Source organism: Anas platyrhynchos, chromosome 4 (assembly GCF_047663525.1).
Source record: "Anas platyrhynchos isolate ZD024472 breed Pekin duck chromosome 4, IASCAAS_PekinDuck_T2T, whole genome shotgun sequence".
Taxonomy (NCBI): Eukaryota; Metazoa; Chordata; class Aves; order Anseriformes; family Anatidae; genus Anas; species Anas platyrhynchos.
In genome coordinates, this window is record NC_092590.1 from 11360657 (window position 1) to 11385289 (window position 24633).

The window sequence follows — 24633 nt, forward strand, 5'->3', positions numbered from 1 at the left end:
ACAGCTGCTAAGGGAGGTTAACATAGAAGGAGACAAGTAAGTGTATGTCTTATCTCTTCTTCTGATAGAAGACTAGATATAATTTTCATGTTATTAGAGCACAGGTAAGTATTTTTATATTGAGTATCATTGTTTCACAGTTGCTTTTTTTTTTTTTAATTGCATTTTAGCAAATATTTGAAGAAATTAAATATTGTGCAAATGTCAACTGATCCTTTTCTCCTTGGTTAGTGTTGTCCTATTGCCACCCTGAGAAAAGCTAAGGAAGCTTTGTCTTTTTTCTCCTTCTACATCTTTTTATACCTGCTGCATATGAGTATTATCTATTCCACTTCTCTCTTTGTTACAGAACTATCTTTTCTAAAGATTCTTTTTTTTTCTGAAACAACTTTCTTTTGCAAGAAGTGCCACTTGATATAAAATCTAACATAAAACAGAACAACTTTTCTCGGCAATGAGAAAATTTTTGTTTATGGTGGAGAACTTTATGCTATATGCTGTAGTATGCAATGTCTTTTTCTACCTTTGAGTATCTTTGCTGTTTGTAATCTCAGTGAAGAAACATGATAAAGTAGCGTGCACATCTTCACCAATATTTGAATTTCTGGCCTGTTACGGTTTACTCTTTCTCTTCCTTTGGTATGGTTTTATGCAGAAGGGTCCAGTAAGTTGTACTAATAACCCTATTGTTCCAAGATAGGTGGTTGTCCCCCTGAAACTAGTGACATTACTACAGTACCATACTTGTCCTCCACTTTTGAGGCTCAACGTATGCATTATTATTAGAAGTCTTGAGTTGCTTTGGCAACTTAAAAGTTCCCTTATTATAAGATCCCTATAACGTAAGGTACCACAGTACCATACACATATGTAAAATGCCTTTTTTCCCCCAAATGGAATGGCTCTTCTGTGCAGAGGTGCAAATTTTGCCCTCTTTTGGACTAGAAACTACTTAAGTAGGAAGTGAAGCTTTATTTAAATGTGGAGCAAAGCTCCAGTTAAGGTGCTTCAGTGTGGAATGCATCTTTCATTGACTTTGCATCCTATATCAATCTGCATATTAAAAACATGCACGACATTTCTCCATAACTCCTCTGTATTGCTTTTTACTGAGTGTCAACTGAGAACAGATACAACAGTAATGAACTGTTTTGGGTTGATTTCCCTGGCCTCTTTTCTCAAAGCATACTGCAGCGCTTTCCATTTCAGTAGTCCTGGTAACCTTGCCCCAGAGCTTCATAGAAGAGGCAGCTGCAATTTTTTTCAGCAAGGGTTCTTGAACTTTCATGACACCAAGCAGAGTTTTGAGCAATGTCAGTTTAATGATGATAACAGTGAAAGAAAAATATGCAGCTCTTGAGGCTTCCTTTTAGGAGAGAAGGACGTACCTGGCCACATGCTAGAAGGGGGGGGTAAGAGACAGATAAAACAGTCTTCAAAATTCATGTTTTACACTTGCACATAGTTGAAAAGCCTGGCAATGTTTGGGATTCCTCCTGGATAAGCAGTTGTGCTACACTATGCCCTTTCATATAATGCATTAGCAAATGCATGAATTGATTAGTTTCAATATAGAAATTCCCTGACAACATGAGGTCATTGTGAAGGATAAAATGCATGCATCACATAACCAGAGTGGACTGGAAATCTCAAGGATCCATCCAGTTGTTTAATTCACCAATGCTTTAAGGAAGCCGGTGGCATGAGAGTAGTTGCAACCTGGAAGAATGGCTACGAAACCTCTTTCCTTTCTTTCAGGTGGAAGGAGACTTCCTGAAACCTGGCACGGGTCTCTAGTGACTGGGAGCTGCTACTCTGATGGTTATTTAATGGTTCAGAAGCAAGGAGCTGGTGGAAAAACTCTGCCATTTGGTACACAAGAAGGTTTGTTCCTCCAGTAGTTAAGGATTTTGATAAGTAATAATACACAAGTTTGTTCCGCTACTGACTGCGTGGCACCTATCATTTAGGAAAGTGAGGGTGCTGGATGTCCAGCTTTTCTTTTTTTTTTTTTTTCCTGGAATGCTTCCTTATGGTGCAATATCTTTCCATTGGGGGGAAAAAAAAAGGTCATTGCATGGAATGTGAGGATGAATGTTACTTACCTCCTCTGTGAAGTGGATCAGCCTGAGCAGTAGCAGGTTGTGTTAGCAAGGCCATAAGTCTGCTGGGAAGCAACTTCACTGGTGCCATCTCACTCCACTGAAGGAACCCAAATAGGGACTTTTTGCAGAAGTGTTGAACTTGCAAAAAAGTTTTCCAGATTGTTAGTGTTTGCCAACAAATCTGTCTTGTTTTTGTAATTTAGTAACAGCTGCTGTCTTCATTATCACTTCTCTTATTGCAGGCCTTTATCTGAGTGATACTGCATAACAATTTGCTCTACAGCTCTCAAGAATATCTGTGTAAAACAGAGCTCTGAATGCTAGTGGTTCGTATCAAATTTAAAACAGAAATAGCACTTTTAATTAAAGCAGACTTGCAACAATTGCAGTACATACTAAATATCTACTAAAAGCATATTTTCTGTTCAGTATAAATCACTGTTCTGTTGCCAGTGCTTGAAATATCCTGATAGAGGGTGCTGGTGCTTTATTTTAACATCTGAAAATGGGTCAGCTTCACTTGCCTTTGTTTTTAAATCTCACCGGGTTTTTTGTGTTGATAGTAAACCCTTAGGAAACAGCTAGATTTTTGCCCTTGTTTTGTAATGAAGTATGTTAGGATCAAGTCCTGCAAAAACTTATTTAAAAAAAAGATGTTTGATGGCTTGCTCTTTTTAGGGAGCAAAGTTACAAGTCAGTGTTTCTGTTAGGAAATGAAATGGTATTAAATGTCATGGTTTGTGACTGGAGGCATCAGCAAATGAAGGAAGAAGCAGAGACATGTAGAACATGAAAGCATGCTGGTCTTAATATACTTGGTCTCTGTTTTGGGAAGGCATAAAGGAAGAACAGAATAGCCCTGTGGAAATGCCTAGCTTTTTTTATTATTATTTTGTGAGGAAAGATGGAAGTGAAAATCACTTCCCTGCTGGCTGTTTTTTTGACTGCTTCTTTTCTATTATGTTTTCCAGGTAGAACTTATTTCAGGTACATGGTCCTGTATGGAGAGATCATGAATGCAGTGGTCACTGAGGTGGCCCAATCTGTTAAGAAAGAAACAGGCCTTACTCTCCTTTTTTTTTTTTTTTTTTTTTTTTCCCTGAGCTTAGTCAAATGCTGAATTTAGTAGTAAGATCACAATTCTTTCTCATCCTATTTCTTCTCTATTGCCAGTTGCCCTTGATCTTTTCCTGTGGTAACACAACACCAGAAATCCTGTGTCCTTTTACTACAGAAGTAGTGAAGATTTGATGATAGACCTGTAGGTGTCTATTGTGACCATAGTCACAGCAGTAAGACTAGAAATTACATAAAGACAAAGCTTTCTTGAGCCTGGCTTAGGTCTGTGGGTTGAACTCCCACAGGAGCTAGGACCAACACAAACCAAAGCACCTTCTGTGCTGTGTGAAAAGTGCATGTGTTTGACCTTGTCCCTCCTAACAAAATATATAGCAGTCTGCGTCTAATAAAACAAAACACTCCACTGCACATGGTTTTACCCCTGGGGAGGGAATGAGGACACCGAGACGTTACAGATGTTAGTCATATCACTTCATGCCCTACTGGAAAGCATTAGAGTATTGCAGTGATGAACGTAGATATAAGAACCTGAATAGAAGAGAAGGGAATAGTAGATTGACTGGTGTTTTCCATTCCCATTATCCCTGGGCCTGATATACAGATAGCTAATGAAAGTATGTCCTTGAGGGAAGGCACAAACCATCTACAACCAACCTGGTGAAAACATTTTCCAAAAACTGAATGTTTGCTTGCCACTGTCCCTGCTGCAATGAGTTGTGGCATAGATGGATCCACTGGGAAGTGTGACTATGGGGTTGCTGCATCTCCTATCAACTTGTATTATCTCGCTGATGTGCCCCACAACGATAAATGTGAAACTACTTCATTTTTACACCTGGAGAACGGTATTAAGACTTGGGACTTCGAGTGTAGGAGTGCAAAGGCTTCTGCCTCTTTGCAAGTGTCTCTGCTGCTGAAGAGGATTTTTCATTAGCTGCCAGTGGCACTGTCTTGTGTCTTGTTGTAAAAGATCAGGGAGTGTGGTGATTTTACTCAGCTGGGCAGCTGAGCTCCACAGCAACTGCTCTCTCACTCCCCCTCCTCAAAGGGAAAGGGGGAGAAAATGTGATAAAAAGGGCTCAAGGGTTGAGCGATCTCCCTGTCCTTACCTCAACAATTATCGTGGTGGGCAAAACAGGGTAGGGAGATTAATGAAATTTATTACCTCTTGCTAACAAGCTAGAGCAGGGAGAAACAAAACGACAAACTAAAACCACCTTCCCCCTATCCACCATCTTCTTCCCCACAAGCGGCCCAGGGGAATGGGGAACTGGGGCTGCAGTCAGTCCATAGTGCTTTGTCTCTGCTGCTCCCTCATGGTCCCTCTCTGCCCCTGCTCCACATGGGGTCCCTCCCACGGGATGCTGTCCTTCCCAAACTGAGCCTGTGGGGCCTGCCCACAGGCTGCAGCTCTTCAAGCACTGCTCCCACATGTCTCCGTCCCATGGGGTCCATCCATCCATCCCCCAGGAGCAAACTGCTCCAGCACGGGTCCGCCACGGCTGGGCGGCAGCTCCCCCCAGCCCCCTGCTTCTGCGTGGGCTCCTCTCCACGGGCTGCAGCTCCGGCCCGGGGCCTGCTCCTGCAGGGGCTCTCCATGGGCCGCAGCCTCCTCCAGGCCACATCCACCTGCTCCACCGGGGGCTCCTCCACCCATGGGGGGGCTGCAGCGTGGAGATCTGCTCCATGTGGGACCCATGGGCTGCAGGGGGACAGCCTGCTCCACCAGGGGCCTCTCCCTGCACAGCCCGCAGGGGAACTGCTGCTGCCTGCCTGGAGCACCTCCTGCATTGCCCTGACCTGGGGGGCTGCAGGGCTGCTTCTCACTCCTCACTCTCCCAGCTGCTGTTGGCCAGATTATTTTTTTCCGCCTTTCCTAAATGTGCTCTCCCAGAGGTGCAAACATCTTTTACTGGTTTGGCTCTGGCCAGTGGCAGGTCCCTTTGGAGGTGGCAGAAACCGGCCCTTACCTAAGATGGGGCAGCTTCTGGATTCTTCTCACACTCTCAGAGGCCAGCCCTGAAGCCCTCTGTTACCAAACCCTTGCCACATAAACCCAATACAAGGAGAAAAAATCCAAATAAATAAGTAGTTATGATTGCTTATGCCACATGGCAACATATACTTAGCTTCCTTTTGCCTCCTTAATCTTCAGCATTGCTATGAAAGCTGTAGTACTGGAGCTACTGACAGATGAATAATGTATCTGTTTTGGTTGCAGTACCAGTGTGAAAGTAAAATTTACTGTATTTTTCTCAAAGTGAAAACTTCAAGAAAAGTAGTTTCATGGTGATCTGAAATGATTTGCTTGTTCCCTAATTGGTGGTTGTTTCCTGTTCAACTCAACAGGGAACTACAAAACACTACAACATTTTGCACTGTAGGTCAGCTTTTTCTCCTCTGCAATCAGAAGATCAGTTACTTCTCTACTATCTGTAACGTCAAAGATCTGGAATGGATACTTTGGCTTATCACTGTTGGTTAGGCAGTTCTGAAGGGAACTCAATTTCCTCTGCCAAATGAAGTGGTGCAAAGTAATAACGGGCTTTGGATACAAAGACTAGTTCTGTGATAATTCATAATTTGTATCAGCTTCTACAAACAGTCCTGAACTGAAAAATCTCTGTGAGCTTGGTGCCTGCCATAGAGAGCAACATCCCTGCCTTTCCTTCCCTGCCTATCTCTTCTGAAAAGTTTGTAGCCCTCGATTCCAGTGTTCCAGTTGTGTGATTCATCCCACCACATGTCCATGACAGTAATCAGGTCATATTTGTCAAATTGCACCATGGTTTCCAACCCCTCCAATGCATGTTTCCCATGCGTTGGTATAGAGGCACTTCATCTGGGCTATTAGCTGCATCACCTTTTTAGAGGAGCCTTCCTTAATTCCTTTGTGACAGTTCACAGGCATTTCCCTGTTCCTTCCTAAGCTGTTGTTGTTCCCTTTTTCCTTTCTGTCACTCAGAGGTACATATCCTCCACTGAATCTAGTTTAAAGCTCTGCTAATAAACCCAGCCAGCTTAATGCCCAGAATGCTCTTGCCCCACCTGGTCAGGTGCACCCCATTTGGTGTCAATGTGCATGGTCTCTCAAAAGTGCATCCAAGATTGTAGAATTCAAAACTCTGAGCATGGCACCAGCCAGCCGTTCACTTCATCTGTTCATTCCGTCTTGGATTCCAGTCTTTGGGAGGACAGAGGAGAACATTACCTGAACTCTGGATCCCTTCAACGTCTTTCTGAGGGATGAAAAATCCCTTTTGGTGTTTTGGAGTTTCCTTGTTGCAGCCTCATTTTTCCCTATGTGAAAGAGTAGGAATGGGTGGTAGCCCTCTGCCCCCACCAAGTCTCTGTGATATCATGAATGTGGGCCCTGGGGAGCCTTCTACTTAGCTTCTACTCTGTTTAATGCAATCGTCTGCCTGTATTCTTAATAAATATTTCTAAAAGAAAGAGATTATGCTGGTCTCCATCCTGCTCCCAAAAAAAAATCTTTCTTGTAAATGAACATCTCTTGAAGCTACTGATTAAAGACAGCTACAGCCTGGACTGAAAAAAATCCAGAAATTAGAAGGATAAATCCCTGCTTTAGAGAGACTTAAATAGTACAGCAAGCTATAGAAACCATAGGTATAAGCATAAGCTTAACAAAGAAAATCAGTAATTGCATTCTTTGTTATATCATAATAGGATGTGGAACCTCACAGTATCTAAGACACTCAGCCGTGTAGAATTCAGATGCTTTCCCAAGAGCTGAATAAAATACTCAAATAGGAACCATTTTTGGACCATCAAGTACAATTTTTCTCCCTCTCCCTTCAAAACAAACAAACAAAAAACAAGAACGCAAACCAACACCAAAACCAAACAAAACCCAAAGCAAAAACACCAAAAAAAAACAATACAGAACAACAACAAAAAACCAACCCACCCCCCTGCCCCCAAATAAACAACAACAAAAAAAACAAACAGCAAACAAATACCAAACACAAAATTACCAAAACCACCTTTTGGCAGCAATGCTTACTGGTTTGGAAAACAGAAATTTTTTTTCATGGACGTGGAGTGATTTTCATCTCTTCGTATTTTTAGTGTCCCCAGAAGTTCATTTCAGCACAGAACTAGGGAGGGTATTTTATCTGAATCCTTTCATAACTTTCCAGGATGTGCTTTTTAAGATTTACTGTTAAGATTATAATGTGACAGCTGCCTCTCCAAAATTGTGATGGGGGCATGGTGTGTCAGGAAGCCAGCAGAAACTCAGCATGCAAACTTGGAACCGGAGGAAATTCTTCTACACAGGCACAAGCTGTCTGAAAAATGGAAGTGAAGCTCTTCCTATGCCAAACTTTTTTGCCAATACAAGAAGAAGGGATAGGGATTAGCTGCTGTTCTTGATATAGGTTTTGGACACGGAAGGATGTGGATTAATATCTTGAAAAGACTCGTTAACGCATGAAATAGATGAAAATGAAATAACAAAAATATTTATTCCTTTCTGCTAGTGGCACCTGGCTTGGATTCAGCCGACTGGACAATGACAGAGGAAACAGACCTCACATCTTGACCTTCCTCCTGCACCCAGGTACTGATCAACAGAGTCTCCAACTGTAATATTGTTGACATTTTTGATGCAAATGTTTGTATGTTTGTCTCGGGAATTAAGAGATCAGAATTATGTGCCTTCACAGGAACCTTGTGGAAAAGCAGTCTGGTGCTTTTGGATAGCTCTAGGATATGTGGAAACATTGTGGCCCCGTCACTGCAGTCCAAAGGCTGTCATCAGTGGAGCCAACAGAAGGGATCACATTCCCTTAGGTGCTGGTATGCTTCAGCCACAATATTTATTTGCGGCTGGAGCAAGAGGATTCACTGTTGTTGGACTGGAGTCTTTGTTGTGGCGAGCCCTGCCAGATACACTAAGCACTTTAAATATCTGAGCAGATGCATCTTGGAAGCTCTGCCACTAGTGTCAGTTGGGAATCCTATTCCTTACCTTACAAAATCTAGACTTAATTTATTGACTGTCTCCGAGACTCAGCTGCCAGGTTACTGCATTTCTAAAGATTTGGTCTTTTTCCTTCATCAGTTTAACTGCATGATAATGCCATTTCACAAAATACTGACACGGTTCTGCCTTTGCTTTCCTCCTGCTCGTCTCTCTGTCAAACACCCTCACTCTCTCCTTTTGAGTCTCACTTCTGTCCCAGCTTTTTCCTCATTCTTGCTTTGTCCTGTCTCATTAGGTATCCCTCAACCTTTGCACTTTTCAGACCATCATTACTCACTTCAAAGACATTACTGAGTCCTGAGAAATGGGTAGTAGAGGGAATTTTATAAAGAATGGGGAAATAGGACCTTTGGCTGGTTGTCTGCTGCTTTTATTAACAAATACCCTTTGGTAATGAAGACTTCAAGGGGGCTTCATTAGGGTTTAAGAAGAGAACAGCATGAAAGTTAATTACCTGGAGCCAAGAATCTGTATTTTCCCTTCAGCAGTCCAGTGCTATGCTTTAAAGGCAATCAATGGAGGGTTGTCTGGCAAACATTCAATCTTTCCTTGAAATGTTCAGTGTAATTAGAGCCTCTCCTGTCTGTCACGAAGACAAATTGTTTGTGGACTATTAGCAGTTGAGTACTGTACTATGCCTTCAACTTTTGTCATAATTATAATACCAATATTCGAGGAAATACCCCAAACTGAGAAATGGGAACTTATTACTAAGCTAATTGCTTGGTAATGAATTGCTGCTGCTCATGGAGAAACATTCTGTTTTCCCCCTTCATTTTCTTTAGGGCCATCAGTATTTGCAATGCAAATATAAACTGACTTAGAAACTTTCTGTAAAAAGAATCATCTATCCCATGGTTGTGGCTAATGTATATATATTTTTTTTAACTGGAGCATGTATTTCTGTGAAGGAGAAAGAGGGAGACATACAAAACAAATCAAAACAAAAAGAAATCCTACAATGACAACAATGAAAAGGGAAATCTAACACTGTCCAAAATTTAGTGATTAGAGAGAAACAAAGATTTCAGTAGTCTCACAGAAGTTACGGTCAGCTGCTTATTGGAAAATTGTATTTTTTTTCTCTTATGCTATGTTGATACTTTAAAGTCATAATGACTTTGTGTGCTGCTCTTGTCAATTAACTGTAAGTAATAATGTGGTTGTTACGACTTGAGGACATACCAAAGCCTCTGTCCAGCAAGAATACTAGCAAATGTGCGTATGTGTGTGGGATGAAGATGTGGTGGAAGAGTTGATTTGGGTTTTAGGGAGCAGTAATAAATGCTTAATCATTTCTGGAGAGTCTCAGTGGTGATAATCCTTGTCACTGCAAGCCTTTGAAAAAAGATGAAGAAGTTTAACTCAAACAGCCAGTTAATCATATTGAATAGAAAAATAAGTGGATGGATGAGTCAGTTCTGTTTGCTTTGTCACCTTCAAAGCAGCCACTATTTTATAACATTGTCATTACTTTGTGCGTGTGTGGGGGGAGAGTTACAAGAATGGTTTTAATATATGAGGCTGACCAGGCTCGAAGTCAGCTGTAGATGAAGTTCTTAATTGCCTGTAAAGCAGGATATTTGGCACAGTAAGAGAAAAAGAAAGCATATCAGTAGGCCCAGTTGACCAGGAAGTTTTGGGTGAGTTGTAAAATGTGCAAAATGCAATTCAGCTGCCTCCTTCCAAAGGCAGGGGGGAAAAAATCACATTAAAAAGTTGTAGGTTGTAGGTGTCTTGTGTGCTGAATCTCGTACTGATGGTGTGCAATACCTGCTGGAATGGAACAGCATGTACTGGTTGCCTACCTTAAAGAAAAAAGGTGTGTGGTTCTGTGTTTCTGCTAAAGAGCTGATGAGCATCACGTTTCTTATCATAATATGCACACTTAGACTTGTATTTCATTTTGGAGAAAAAAACAAAAACACAACGCTGCAACACCTCTGTAGCAGTGGCTCTTTTAAGTTACGAATAAGTGTGTGACCCATTTCACTATTCCCTTAACTGGACTGATTTATATCCTGTACATTACATCTTCTGTTCCAGGTAGTGTTCTGAGCAAGCATGTTGAAGCTCTGTTGTATTGACATGTGGCCTTTCAATTCATTCCCTAGTCACAGCAACTTCTCTTTTTATGCAGCTTTCTACCTAAATCGGCTTTGCTCCTTTTCTTACCCTGCTGCGTGTCCTGTTGCAGCACGCTGTCCCTGGCTTCTCTCTGGTTGTTTCCCTTCATGTGCAGTGTTCTTTGGTAAAAACATCTTTTGTTTTCTTCTATGCTGTATTTTTTTTCCCCAATTCTTTTCTATTATACTCTCCAGGGTTTTGCTTGCTTGTTTTCTTTTCTGTCTGGCCAGCCTATATTGACTTTCTTGGACATTAAAGATGCTTAAAAGCAGTTTGAAAAATATATTCAGAACTCTTAATTTCCTAAATGATGTTGGCAGCTTTCTTTTCTGTACTCAGACAATTCCTATCCCCTGTGGAGTCTGAAAGCTTGGACTACATGGTTTTTATTTCTTTTTTTTTTATTATTTTTATTTTTTGTGTGTGCTGTGACTTGCAAACTGATGAGATGTTAACGCAGAACAATCCATGCATGAGGAAAATCCATGCAAAACCTTGACAAATCCCTGTGCAAGGAAGGTGTACCCACAGTTGCCACTGCTTGGAGGCACTTCATAAGAGCTGTGGTAGGAGACTGAACACGGCCTAGACTCAGGTCAGGGTCCTTAGTCAGATCTGTTTATTTTTGAACACATGTTGATGGCTAAGGAGAGGTTGTGTGTGCTCCCACATCCTAACCTGACTCAGGGTAGGATTTCTGTTGTGGGGACATGGTCCCAAGGTCTGTTTTAGCTTTCTGGGCTGTCTCAATGAACCTGATTGAGAAGGCACAAGGCAGAAATGGTGATCAAGGAGAGAGAGAAATGGTGTTAGAACTGGCAATAGAGCACAGTAATCCCTTGCTTGCAGCAATACAGCTGGCCTGCCAAGACCGCTGCTTCTCACACTGCTGACTTGTCCTCTGCTGTGTCTTGATATTATGGCAGTCGATGTAATTCAAGGTAGCCTACTAGTATCTGGAGTGTGAATTTTAAAGTAGTTGTTGAGATAGCATCCAGCAAATAGGCCACAGGAAAACATGGGGATTCACAGATCCAACTTGTGCACATCCTAATTAGGAAGGACTAGGACTAATTCTGTATTGTAAGGAAAATAATTCTGTATTGTAAGGAAAAAATCTGTATTGTAAGGAAAACATTTCCTGCCCTTTGTAGGAAAGTAACCTGACAAATTTCCCAGAGAAGAGCTGGCATGATTGCCCTTGGTATAATGTGAAACCCCCACACCAGAGGGTGGGTTTGGATTTACTGAGATGTTTTCTCAGTTATGTTTGAAAATAAATTGTAGCATTGAACGATGCGTGATCTGTGCAGAACTTCAGCCATAGCTTGTGTCCAGATTCTGCTCTGCATGTATCTGTAGCTGTAATTTAGTGTGTTCTGGGCTGCTTGTTAGCCTGCCTTTTTGGACGATTGCCACACATTGATACAGAATAGGAAAGCTCAGACTGACCTGCCCTGATACTTTCCTTGTGCCAAGGAAAAGGGTATGTATAAAATGATTTCTGCAGTTCCACGCAGGAGCTAACACTTGTGCCAGTAATGTATCACTGCACACCTTTTTTTTTTTTTTTTTTTATGAGTGCCTGCTTAACAAATGTCCTCCAAAAGCACTGATGTTCTTTCAAAGCCACAGCCACGTCTTATAAAAACGTTGGAGCCCTCAATACCTTGTTCAATAGCAAACCTTTGAGAGGTTTATCAAATTATGTGGATAACTCTAGTCATGAGACCAATGTAAAACATCAGTACCACAAATTGTTTGAAAAGACAGTGATTATGACAAAAAAATAAGTTATACTTGAAATACCACAGTAATATCAGATGATATTTAATGACAGTGGCAATAAACAAATGAATAGTAAGGGACTGATGTATACTGTAAGTCCTTCCCATTACATGTTTGTTCCTATATAAATCAATGTATAAGGGTTTTTAAAGAAATATTTTCTCTAACTAACATCTGCTGTGTTGTTCTGCTGGGAGTTAATGAAAAGGCAACTGAAGTCCTGTGCAGAGTGATGACCACAAAGCACAAATGAATGCTCTGAGTGTGATGGTATTTGTCCTACAGACTGAAGCAAGCAGCACAAGGTGCAGAAGAGCTGAGCTACATGGAAAGCAATGGGGTTGGAAGGAAGAGAGTGGGTCATTCTGAAGTGAACCCCTAGTTTGTTACCTTGCTTGGGGAAAGAGAGATTTTTCAAAAATGTCCAAGGAATTGCATTTATGTTAACTATGATGGATGCTTGTGTCTAAAACCTAATGATCGCTCAAGTCCTTTGTACCTCTCTACCCCTAACCGTCAAAAAATAGTGGGCTTGGGAGGTTTCATAAACACCACCAGAGTGGCAGAGTGACTGATGTTCTTGTAGCAGTTTTGCTCGTGATTACTGTGCTCTGTGTGCCTCGTTTCCAGCGTGTCCAAATTGTCCACCCGTTTTCTGTTGTAGCTGAATGCTGGTGTAGTTTTGAAGCACAAAAAAGCACCTGTCACTTTGAAACTTGTGGACTGGTTTGGATATCCAAGTCCTCTTCCCCAAATTGTCATTAAATCATTTATGGACTTCTACAGGACAGATTTACAGGCATGAAGAATCTGTAGGCATTGGCAGGAAAGATAACAGGTGAGTTGGCTTGGCCAAAATTAGGCAGATCTTGTTTGTGTATGTTAGAGGCGGATTATCAATGCCAAGTATAGACAACCTAGGATAGACCTTGTTAAATGATTTGACATACAACAGAGTTTGGACCGTCAGTTTAAACTCATCGTTTATATTGTCCTTGTGCTCATGTTATTCAGAGGCTTGCTGTATGGGTGTATCTTAAAAATCTGTCCTGTTTTCTGGTAAACAGGACTTTCAGGATATTACTGGCATTTAATTTGGAGTTTTCCTTGATAAGGTTACCTCTGGTGAGAAGTGCCTTGCTGTTGAAACCCAAAGATCAGGAAAGAGCCTATGGATTCTGAAACAAACATTGACATGCAAGCAGCTGTCATTTTTTTGGTGTGGGAGTTAAATGCTTAACTCCTTCTTCCCCTTTAAAATAGCCTACCCAAAAGTAAGGCATGCTGTCTGTGTGAACTGTGAAATAAGTGTCAAATCCACCACCAGCCCTAAGGGGGGTGAGTGAATGCCTTTTAGTCATAGTACATAGGTCCTCATCAGCAACCAAACCTTTCCTTGTGTGAAAGTGTTGGCTCTCTAGGTGAAAGTTAGCTGTCAACACTACTTTTGTAGGGACAGATGTTGTTTCATGTCAGGTTAGGAGAAATGGCTGGAATTACAAATAGTGGGTCAACTCAAAATGCAGCAATGAACAGATTCGCACCCCATATTAAAGTGGATGGATTGGTTTTCCTCCTTATCTACACCTCATTTGCTGATACAGGTGTTTCTTTTGTATAACCCCCTGCACTGTGTGACTGGAAATTCTTTGGGAAAAACTTTGTGAACCAGTGTTGTCTCTCCAGCTTCGGTTAATGATCATTCCTGTTTCTAAACCTGGCGCCTTTGACTTCGTTTTCTATGTTGTGCTCTGAGAGCCTGAAGAGGAATACCTAAGTGACATAATTAAAATGTTTAGCTAGAGTACGTCTTGGTTTAGACTGACCAGCCTTTTGGATGTAATATTGTAAATAAAGAACAGTACCTTCCGCATGCTCTCTTCTCCCTCCCTCTCTTGCTCCTCTCCCATCAGCAAGGAAAAGTTTCCAGCCTCTGTATCTTGAAGTATCCCTTGTGGTGCCTTTGTAAGCAGCATCTTAAAGGTTATTCCAAGAGCCTGGCTAAATGTTACCGTCTCTTCAGGGAGAGTGACAAAATACCCGCTAATGTGGAGCTAAAATCTTTTAAACCTTTTAAATCTGGTAAACCTTCTGATAATAAGTAAGAAATACTTTGCCTCTAATATTTCATTTTATGCTTTAAAGTGCACCTGCTCACCTGCGCTCTACAAGGAAAATTAAACATTAACAGCTTCTCATTAGTATTATAAGCCTTTTGGGAATATCAAGTTTCAGGAAAAAATATTTGTCAGTCTGTAGATGAATTTTCAAACTCACAGCGGGTGAATAGCTTAGGAGAATATTATGAGAGCTCTCCTTTGGCTTGTTGGTTTGAATCAGGAGTAGCTGAAATTTTGTAATCTTAAACTGGTAGCTAAAGGTTACAAACCAAAATTTAGAAACTTAGAGTTGGAGAAACAAGTCTGTAATGGCAGGTGGCATTGATAGCCTTGAGTGGAGGGGCGCTGATCTGCATCACCTGGGCAGGTATTTCTTAAGGGGAGGTTGGGAGATCGGGGAATTGAGGCCACCTGAGCTGAGCACCTTCCCCAAGAAGGCAGGGTGTCAGCCCTGGAGGAGCTGGCTTGGTGAGTACCTCAGGGTGAGCAGTTGTCTTGTTTTTGCTGGGACAGGTAAGACCAGAGCCTGTGAGGAGGCTGTAGATGTTGTGTTATGAATCCTGCAGCTAGCTGCACTTCTCTTGCAATGTTTTAAATTGATGTAGGGTTTTAGAGGAATGTAAGCTTGTGTTGTGCTCTTGCATGTCCCTTCAGATTAGAGTTGCTTTGAGTGGTGTTAACTCATAAAAAAAACCTCTTTCCTAATGGCTTTTGTTTCTGGCTAATTGGGTGAGTTTCATTTACAACATGTTGTAGCTAAATATAGTACAAGCTTTCAGTGAACAGAGCGGTGAGGGTGTAAGTACTAGTGTTAGGTGTTTCTGGTTATAAAAGTCTGCTGATGTTCAGGCATTTAGGTGCCTAAATGCCATCACACGTGTCTTAGTTCAGCATGATTATAAAATTGCATCTCTAGCAATGGAAACAAGATTTAAAAAGCAGGCCCAAATGCTTAAAATGCTTATCTTAACATTGATTTTTCAATAAGTCTGTGGTTAGTCTTTGCAATTTTGTTGCCACAGTGGGGAAAATCATCCTGTGACTTTCTGCCTGTGTACTGGGAGATGTCTGGATTTCTGAACGATGAATTGAGTCATTTATGTCTTTGTGCCATTTGGGGGGGGAGATCCTAACACAAACTAGATTATCAAGGCTAAGAAACTAGATCCAGGAATGCGTTTGGTTAGAGATTTTGATAAATCTCTTGTGTTTATGCATGTATATACACATATACACCTTGGTGAATGTGTGTGGATACATGCTCTGAAATTTTGTCAATGTGGATAATCAATGTAATTAGCTGAGGCTCTTGAAGAACTGCATCAGATGATTTCCCTTCAGAGCTAAACAGCATTTATCTGTAGAGCCTCATTTCTCATCTTTTCTCACGAGTAAGATATATAATTTAGGGGAAAGTAATGGAATTTTTGGGAATATCAGTTCATGGATCTAGATGACGAGAAGAGGCTGCACTGTGAATGGAATATTTAGAGTGCAAATGGATGGGACTTTCAGGAGACCTTGGATGTGTCACTGACATTTCTACATTCTTGTAGGCCCTTTTGAGAGTCCAGACTACAACTGCTGCCCAGGGGCAAAGCTGAGCCTGTGTCTCTCACTGGTAGGTCATAATTAGTGAGTGTTTCAGGAGATTAGCCATGTCAGATTTTCTGTCTCTGAGTAAAAACCTCAGGAGCCCTGAGCTGCCCCTCTGAGGATTGTTTGATTGGTATCAATGTCTATTTGCTCTCTGAAGGTCAGCAGAGCATTTCCATCTTACTTCCCTTTGTCCTCTCCCGGTCAGGGACTCTCTCCCCTCACTGTGCTTCTAAAAGGGTGATTTTAGGAAATAATTCTGTATGCTACCAATAAGGGTATGATCGTAAAGCTGAGATAATATGTAAGGGAGAATCTGACCATACTGGTATCTTTGTTCGCCCTTCAACTAAGATTTAGCCAAATTCCCCCTTCCTTCTATTTCAGAAAAAATGAAGGGTTTCCTCCTCATACAGAAAAATTACTGTGCGGAAAAATAACTGCAGAGTGTAGCAGGTATAAACTCATAACTGCAGTATGAGAGCGATCGTTTGTGACACAACTACCTTGTACTGAATAGGTACCATAGGTAATTAGTGGCACCGCTGCGTAGGTGTGACATCAGCTGGCCTTTGGAAAGGAGGAGAATACTCAGTGCTTTAATATCACAGCCACTATCCCTTCATATGCTGACTAATTTTTATAGAGATAGCCTGGCAGGGTTTGCTGTGGCCTTGTGGTTTTTTAGTCAGCTGTCTCCACCTGTATGCATGCAATTCTGTCAGAGCATGTCTGGCATGCACAAATCCATTTTCTGATGTAAGAAGCGCATTTACCAACACTCCACATGAAGGAGTCAGCTATATGTGAGTCCATTTGTTTGAAAATAAGAGATGGACAGAAAAAAAAAATTGTGCCATCCGTATTTGTATGCTGTCCTCAGAATCAGCTCTGGATTTTTCACTATATGGAAGATCTTCCTTAGAGTTCAGATTGAATTGAACTGAAATGCAGTAAAAATGTAAATGAAAACTCCCTTATAGGCCATGGGAAGCTCAAAGTGAAGCCTGCTAAGCAAGCTGAATTTCCAAAGCTAAGTGCCAAATGCATCTCTGACACAAGTTTTCCAAATCCACCTAAGATTTCTCATATATGTTACAGTGGTAAAGAGACTTGTTTTAAACAAAGCTGAGTTGTGTGAGTTGTGGGTTTTAACAGGAGAGAGTAAAACAGCTGAGGTTATTTTTCCCATCTTTATTCAAGTCTTTATTTTTTTTTTTGACTGCATCTCTACATTTGTCTCTACCCACTTTTCTCCTGCTAGTATTTTAAAGATAGTTGAATGCACAAAAGGAAAATTATTTGTTGTAGGCTTTGAAATACTTTGCATGTTTTCGCTGCAAATATATTACCATTAAGTCTACAACGGCTATTTTTTACCTAGGAATTGTCTGTATTGATCTTTGAAGAGCCTATCACATGTAGAAGTATTTTATGTGATTGTTTATGTATTGATTTAAAAATACATCTCACACACAAAAAAAACCTTTTTATATTCTGATTTTTTTTTTTCCTTGGCTATACACATTTGATACCTGCATTTGATCAAAATACTGTACAGAACTCTGCATAAAAAGTCTTGTGTGAAATATTTTAGTTAAGTGAAAAGCTACAAAAGGCTTGGCCAAATCTGGGATAGAAATCTTATTTCTAATTGACTTTTGGGGGGTTGTCCTTGCATCGTTATATCTCTTAGAAGTCTCTCTGGTATTTTGGAGGCTAAGCAATGATTGTGGGACTTTGCTGAACCTCATTAGAGTTCCACTTTTTTTTTTCTCCCCTCTGGGTAACTCATCAATTATCAGCTATTTGATTTGATATCTTTTCATTCTGATGCTTGCATTGCAGCAGCATAACATTTTCCAATTTTATGAAAAGCAACAGAATCTGACCAAGATGAGTTTTTAAAACATCACTGAGGGGGCTGTGTGTGTGGGGATTTGGAATAAAAAAGATGTTTTTAGTCAAAGGAAACGTTATTTTGTTTACATTCCCATATCTCCAAGTTAGTTTGATGGTTCATTCCAAAACACAGCTATTGCAATCATGTGTACTGCATTCTAGTGTTCAGGAGTGGAGCGGTTTCTCTGGTCATTTTAGTGAGCTGGCAACACTTCCCTCTGAGGCAGAAAGTTTTCACTACCTCAACTGCAGATCAAGTCATCTTTGTCCAAATCTTTGAGCTAGATTTATGGGGAATTTCATCATAGGAATTTGAGTGCCTGTTACTTCAAAGGAGTTTTTGGTGTCCAAGAAGTGTCTTTCAGTCAAGAGAGAGTGTTTTTCTTTATTAGTATTATTTTTCTCCTTTTTTTCTCCTTTTTTTCTCCTCAAAAATTCTACAATTTAATTTTTATTAAATTCAAAATAATATTCTAATTTGCCAGTAGTCCTGAGCCTGTCAACAGACAATTATCCTTCCCCACTTAGGTTTCATGGGGATGTGATGAGAGCCTGTGGTCAGGTAAATGAGTTAAAATGTCTGGTAAAGGTCAGGGCCATGCAGAACCCAAGGGAGTATTGCTTATGGCTCCAAAGCTATTTAAATACCGTGGTTTAGCTTGGCTGATACCATTCACAGAAGGTCATTGGAAGGAAAGTTTGCTTGCTTGGTTATTTATTAAAGAAAAAAAATGGTAGAAAGGCATGAGGTGCTAAAGTAAATGAGATTATAAACCTGTACTTTTTTATACTGCTGCAGAAAGTGGAGTTTAGGTGTAGAAATACATTGGAGTCGGGATGACTTCGCAAATCTGGTATTGGAAATTATGTTGGAGCTGCTGTAAAAAGAGGGGGGTAATAGGTGCAATTTGGGATAAATAAGATGATCACAGTCACTCAGTCTAATCACAGGTTCTGATGCATGAAGCTCTTATTTCCCTTAGAAGTCATTGTAAAAGCAGCATTCAAACTGGGGAAAAAAAACAACATGTTTAGAAGTTAGATTTCAGGCCTGTCTCTGTTTCATCTCATTTTGTAAAAACCTGTGCTGAAGGCTGTGCATTGCTTTCAGTCTTGTACAGCATCCAGAAGTGTCCCTTAGCAGTAAGCATGGCAAAGGAGAATAATACTCTGATGGTGGCATATCACATTTCCCCCCCATTTTAGAACAGGAATGGTAAGCAGCTGAAAATAGCATGCGCTACTCCTCTTCCTATACAAAACATGTACAAAAGGTAAAAGAGATGTAGATCTTAGAGGAGACATGGTTAATGGCAGAGTTGTGTTTTAAATTTATTAACTGTCTAAAATTTTTAGAATCTGAAGTCACATTACTTTTTCCATTAATGTTTTTCCAAACTCAGAAGGAAACAGCCATGGTGGAGGTGGGAAACAACTGTAGTTTAAAACAAATTACTTTGCATGTGGAAGAAATCAGATTCTTGCTTTTCACCGACTTTTTTTTTTTTTAAATTCTAGTACAAGTTCTTCCATGGAGTTGCCTATGTGAGACTCCATTAATTACTATTTTTAATATATAATTTGGTACTTACAAAAAAATAATCATAGAATCATGGAATATCCTGAGTTAGAAGGGACCAAAAGGAGCATCAGGTCCAACTCCTGGCTCCATGCAGGACCACCCAGAAATCAGATCGTACATCTGAGAGCACTGTCCAAACACTCCTTGAACTCCAGCAAGCTTGGTGCTGTGACCATGTCCCCAGGCAGCCTGTTCCAGTGCCCGAGCACCCCCTGGGTGCAGACCCTTTCCCTAACTCCCAGCCTGACCCTCCCCTGTCCCAGCTCCATGCCGTTCCCTTGGGTCCTGTCGTTGTCCCCAGAGAGCAGAGCTCAGCGCCTGCCCCTCCGCTCCCCTCGTGAGGGAGCTGCAGGCCGCCATGAGGCCTCCCCTCAGCCTGCTCTGCTCGGGGCTGAACAAACCAAGGGACCCCAGCTGCTCATCATGCCTTTTCCCCTCTAGACCCTTCACCATCTTCATGGCTGTCTCTTAAACACTCTGATATTTTTATGTCCTTTTTATACTATGGTGCCCAAAACTGCACACCGTACTCAAAGTGAGGCCGCACCAGGGCAGAGTGGGTCAAACCCTTCCCTCAACCAGTTAGCAATACTGTGCCTGACGCACCCTCAGAGCATCTGCTAGTCCTACATCCCTGTCATTTACGAAAACATTAAAGAGACCTGGCACTTATGGGCCTTTATGCTAGTCACTGCTTTCCTGTTGTTGCAGAACTTGAACGCTGAATGCAGATAAACACCCAATTTCTCTTCTAAGTGCCTTTGGAGGATTAAATACAATGTAATGTCAGGAGGAAAGAAGGGTTAGCACTGTATCAAAATACATAGAAAAAAAAAAAACATTAAAAATGCTTCAAAGGGTCACTTGCATGTAATCTGGGTGGTGCTGATACAGCCTTGGATATGTACGTTCAGTATGTTCAGCTCCGTCAACTTGTGTGGCAACCAGGGAAGTTCTCTGTGCTAGAAACACAGCACAGCCACAACAACTCTGTATTCGAAGTATTTCTTCTGCTTCTTAATGTTACCTACTTCTTTCTGCTACTCCCCAGCAAGAATAAGGTTGTCTCTAAATAAATGGTATCTTGAACTTCTCAGCTAACTTCCTAGTATCTTTTTCTTAGGGTTGTGTTTGCTGCACAAAATAAATAAATAAACGTGAAGGTTATTTCCATCTCTCTAGCAAGAAGATGAGCTCCTGTTTTTGAGCAATTGGCCAGAGACTGGTACGTTAAAAACCACCCACTCTTCCTTAGTGGATGAGGTGCACTCTGGGGATGGAGTGAAAGGTAGGAGCTGTCTCTGATGACAGGTCTATTGTGCAGTGTTTTTGGAGGAATATAGATGAGGGAGTTAAATTGGTTAAAAGTCCTGTTTGTTTACAATGTCTAAGGGCCCTTCTATGGGTACAGCTCACAGGAGATTGGAGTGCCTGTCTGGACAGGCTTACACAGGTGATTATACAGACCTGTGACATCTACATGTAGTCCTGGTATGAAATCTACCTTCTGTACATTACTGCTTATACTGTCCTATTTATAGTCGAAGAAGAAAAGGGTAGCTAGAAAAGGTGATTGGAGAAAAAAAAAAAAAAAAAAAAAAAACACGATTCCTTTTATCCTTCCTATCTGTTCTTCCTTATCTTTTTGGATAACCAGCATGGTGACAGATCATAACATGGTGTTTAATTAGGTTTTATTGTTTTCATTTGCTTTTTACTTAAACTTGCTCTATCCCAGACATAAAAGTAATGATTTGGATGGTTTCCTAATCGTAGTTTTTTAAAGATTTTGACTTTTTAGCTGCTTGTTACTTATTGTTTTTCCTCTTTTTTTTTTTTTTTTTTTAATATTTTCTATAGACAAAGCAATAAGCTGATAGAAAATGTTGCGGTTTCTTGTATTTTGATTCAAGGGTTTTATATTTCATATTGTTTCATGTTATTTTAATGTATGCACACACATACACTTACATACTTTAAAGTTACAGGAGTTGGTATTTTGAAATAGAGTCATGTCCAAATTTAAATAACAGTGAATTGGTTCTATAATTAGGAAATATGACCAACTGGGGATGGGTGAATCCATATTTAAAGGGGCACACTGGAATTCAATGTGATTTTCTTCTTTTTTAACTACTTCATTGTGTATACATACACAAATTTAGATACGAAGTACCTTTTTGTAATCACAGAAACTTTCTCCTCATTTTTCCTCTGTGTAAGAATAACATTCAGTAACTGCTTGGCAGTATTTTCAGGAGATTTTTACCTCCAGAAAATGATTTATTAACTAGAGTTCAGCTGCTTTTTGCTTTTGTTGCTGTTGACAAAAGGCACGTTTAAGCATGTTAAATTGGCTTAATGCAGTGGACAGAAATGATGGCGAAGAGTAGCAGAACTTGCTGCCAACACATATTTCTTCTTTGTACAATTTATAAGGACTAGTTAATCTGACCTCAAAGAAAAGAAACATATGCTCTACCAGATAAGGTGCTAGAGATGAATGAATCTGTCTGCTATGGAGCATTTGTTGGTATAAGAGAGAGAATTAAAAAATAAAAAAATAAAATAAAAAAAAAGGAGCACGAGGGAAGGAAGTCTTAGACAGCCAAGTTCCAGAAGGGAAGAAGTGAAGTAAATCTGGGAAGTGACAGAAATGAAAGGAGAGAAGGGGGGATTAATGAGAGGGATGGTAAAGAGGCAGGTCTGCTGGCAGTCAGCACTCTCTCTGTGGCTTTGCTTCTCATTTTGCCCTCGGTTGTGGCTCTGGATTATGGCTTGAATGCTGTGGGCCTTTGAATGAATCAGACTACTCGAAAAGTAGTGCTACATTAGGGGCGTAGTTTGGCAGTTGCCTAGCACTGAAAGACCGTGCCATCAATAGGATCTGCTAATCTCAGTAGTACTTACAGGTGCATACACATTTTTTGAATGAATTATTAATTTTCATTTCAGTCTGGTGCTAAATACGCTGAAAAACTGAAAAATTATCTGGCTGGCTAGAAGCTTGAGATAAGTGTAGGTTTTTACATAGGAGGAAATTAAAAATAAGAGAGGCATAAACAGAAAAGAAAGAGGAGAAAATGAATCTGAAACACAAATCTGTGTGGCTGTGTAGAGGCAGCATTTCATATCCAGGCTGCTGGCTTCAGTCTCCTTCAAAGGCAGCGGTAAAGATAAAGGAGTAAGATGAGAGTGGTGATGGGCCTGATATGTGGACACTGAAACCTGATCTGAATTTCAGTTTCTTTAGAGCAAACTGCCTCTAATCACTGTCCTTTATTTTTGATAAGTCTCTTGCATCCTAAAATGGATTAGAGAAAGTGGTGATATTTGGACATTATATGCACGACCAAGGTTTTTCCTTCTGCCTCTACATTTTAACTGTTTTCCCTGCTTTTATTATGAGCAGATCATTGTGAGCATACAGTATTTTCAATTCATTTTATTCTGACTGGATATGGAAATTACAGGGTATGTTTTTTTTTTCTTCAAATGCAAAGGAGGTATTGGTTACCAATAGCTTGTGAATGTGAATTTCAGAAGAGTTTTAAATATTCCAGCTACTTATAGAGTTTAGTAATCAGTTTGTTAATACATTTACAAAAATAACTTGAATGGAGGGCTGAAGCCGAATGTACAACCTTGCATCTGTGTTCATTTGAAACTTCAGTGGAATATTTGTAGCTTCATTGTGTCTTTCAGCTTCTGAGTGAAAGCTGTGGCCTCAGATGATCGCTGTCACCTTTGTAAGCCACGTGAATGTGACAGTGCATGTAAGTGACTTGCTCCATGTCACAGCGCACGATGCTGTCACTAGCAGTGGCAGTCTCCCCGCCGTGCTGTGGGCTGGAGGGCCACCCTCCTCTCAGGAGGGATTTGTGATGCACTGGGAAGGGACTGTGTGGGAGTCTCTTCTCTCCGTCACATAGAGGGTAAAACCCTCTTCTGGCAATTGCGGGTTTTGTTCTGGAAGTCCTTGATGCAGTCTGTAAGGTACTGGCCTGTTTTAAATCTGCACTGCTCCTTCATTTTCCTGCCCCCCTCCCCAGTAATTCTGCTAATATGCAGTACCTTTTGGAGCTAACTTTTCATCCCTTCCACAAACACAAAAGGCAAGAAATCAGCCAACTAAATGTAAACATGAATTTAATTTCAAAGTAGAGTGCAGGTCAGAAGTGCTGCTCAGATGGTTAAACTCTTAAGCACTTCACTAGTTTTTTGTCTAACTGGGAAGAGAGATGGGTAACTTACAGCAAACAGGGTCAAGACATAGTTCTTAAAGTGCATTACTGAATGTCTTCTGCATAGGAGCCTGTTAGTGAAAGGGAGGGAGCTACGTTGTTGCTGCAACAGGGAGCTCTCTATCACATCCTTGCTGTCTGTGAGTCATCCACAAATTACAGTGTGGTATTAACAAAAAATAAAAAATAAAGGAAAAGAGCAACAAGGCAATAAAAAATGTGTTGATATCAGCAATGAGCAGTCATCTTGGGTTCCTCCCTGAGGAGGGTGCAGCCTGAGGCTAAGCTAGAATTAAATGTTTTAGTGTTTAATAGATTTTCTTTCCTTGTCTTCTATTGGAAATGCTACCATGGCACGTAGTTGGCAGCTGTGACCAGCCTATGGTTAAACAAATTGACATTTAAGGAGAAGAAAAATTGCCCTGGAAGACAGACACAGTCAGACTTGCTGACGGGCAGATGTCAGCATAACCCTCTTGCTCAGTGATTGGCATCAGCAGGGAAAGTGCCCAGAGCCAACTGATAAGTGAGGAGGACTCAATAGCAATGCCTGCCTGCCAGGATGGGGCTGCCCAGTGAGGACAATTCAGTTGACTGCATGTTTCAACACTGTTTAGGGAGGAAAAAAGAAGAGAGAGGCTGATTCTAGAATTTAACTTACATCTATTTTCATATAATAAATAAATAAATTGGTAATGGATGCTCACAATTCAAACATTAGAAAATCAGGAAACTCAGATTGTTAAGAATGGCACTTGATAGGATAAGAATTTCCAGAATATGTAATGGCACCCAAACTGTATTTATTCCAAACTCAATTTAGCGTTTAGCTAAAGCAATAACAACAAAACACAACATGCAATGTGCCAGAATTTCAGGCAGATCTTACTTAACTGAAAGCTTTTGTATTGGTGATTATTGGCAGGCATGATGCTTGTTAAATTGCAAATATATGTACCATATTGTGTCTGCAGATGATTACTCTGGCATCCCAATGACCACATTTTCTGTGTCAGAAAGCTGCTTGCTCAAAATTGGGAACTGAATTTAGTAAAATCTGGGTCAATATGTAAAATGT

General features: G+C 40.6%; 1 long non-coding RNA gene across 6 annotated transcripts in view; it reads left to right on the top strand.

The window, feature by feature from the left end:
- The window catches only part of LOC110353574 (uncharacterized), a 164140-nt gene that overhangs the window by 6135 nt on the left and 133372 nt on the right, over positions 1-24633 (top strand). For 2 of the 6 annotated variants that reach the window (XR_011808863.1, XR_011808864.1), the window contains exons 3-4: positions 1759-1884; positions 7691-7770. This is a non-coding gene — a long non-coding RNA (uncharacterized lncRNA). Of the gene's footprint in view, positions 1-1758; positions 2962-3076; positions 4117-7690; positions 7771-7876; positions 9506-24633 lie in introns of those variants that run through there. The other 4 variants (XR_002404254.4, XR_005265674.2, XR_002404255.4 and 1 more) reach the window with 4 other exon arrangements.